At 50.0% G+C, this 1,059-nt stretch overlaps 1 non-coding gene across 1 annotated transcript; it reads left to right on the top strand.

The window, feature by feature from the left end:
- Positions 1-161: 161 nt before the first annotated feature.
- On the top strand, positions 162-330 carry LOC122143060. The gene has a single exon (XR_006158949.1). It is a non-coding gene; the product is annotated as a U1 spliceosomal RNA (small nuclear RNA).
- Positions 331-1,059: the final 729 nt, after the last annotated feature.

The following is a 1,059-nucleotide window of genomic DNA, read 5'->3' as shown; positions in this document are numbered from 1 at the left end:
TTGGGAAACACTGATTTGGGAAGCGTCGGCTCGTGCCAACGCTTGGCGTTTTGCATGCCAGTAACGGAAGGCAGCCGTCCTTCCGTTTGCTAGGGCGGGGGGTCACCGTTGATGAGGAACGGTAGAGACGGAAATGGTACCTCTGCTGCCGCCTGATCCTTCATCCTACCGGGCCGGGGAGAACACCATGATCAAAATGCGGTTTTCCAACCAGCGAAGGCTCTCCATGCACTCCGCCGGCTGGACCCCTTCGAATTCCCCAAATGTGGGAATCTCGACGGCAAATTTATGGTAAGTGGGGAGACCTTGGCGGTTCCGCGCTTCTCCCTGAAAAGTGCTGGCTGAAAAAGCAGATGGGTTTTTGTTCCCTGATCTTTTTTTTATACAAAGCTGCTTGTTCTCGCTTACTTTTGGCTTCTCATCGATCCAGAGAGTTGTTCAGAATGAGGATCTTATCGGCCCCATGCTTGATATGGTGCTGTGGCGAGAGAAGAAGAAAAAAAAAAAAGAGCCACTTTCTATTTTTGAAAAACCGCCCCTGGTGGTCAGGGACCTCACTTTTCAAGTCGATCGGACTGACTGCTGCCGAAGCCGTAGCTGTTTTCAGGTTCGTTTGGTTCGCAGTTTCAGGATTCTCTGCTTATTTTTTTTCAGCTTGCAGCGCCAACACAAGCGGCCAGACGCAGCACCCTTTTTTTTCTCCTGACCACAGATCGAGCCTCGCGGCTAGGCGCGTCGATTTGGGTGAAGTGATCTCATTTATCTCTCTGGATGTTTATAGCCATTTTATCAACCTGGGCCACACGACCTTCGAACGTTTTTGTGAGGCGCCCCCACCCCCCCCCCCTCGCACCAAAGGTGGTATGCGAAACATATTTACACTGTTTTGGACATTTGATTAGTGATCACGCAGACCTCCATGAGAAGAAATCGTGTGTGGGGCTGCTTTGGATTTCGGAATCCTGGGCCACAAAATACGTGGTGCCAATTGGGTTGACTAAGGTAGAATGTTTTAAGATCCAAATCACCACACAAAAATCGAAAATTTCGCCGGTAGAA

The sequence above is a fragment of the Cyprinus carpio genome, unplaced genomic scaffold (assembly GCF_018340385.1).
Source record: "Cyprinus carpio isolate SPL01 unplaced genomic scaffold, ASM1834038v1 S000000714, whole genome shotgun sequence".
NCBI lineage: Eukaryota > Metazoa > Chordata > Actinopteri > Cypriniformes > Cyprinidae > Cyprinus > Cyprinus carpio.
The sequence above is the reverse complement of the archived record's forward strand: the minus strand, read 5'-3'. Positions and strand labels throughout refer to the sequence as shown.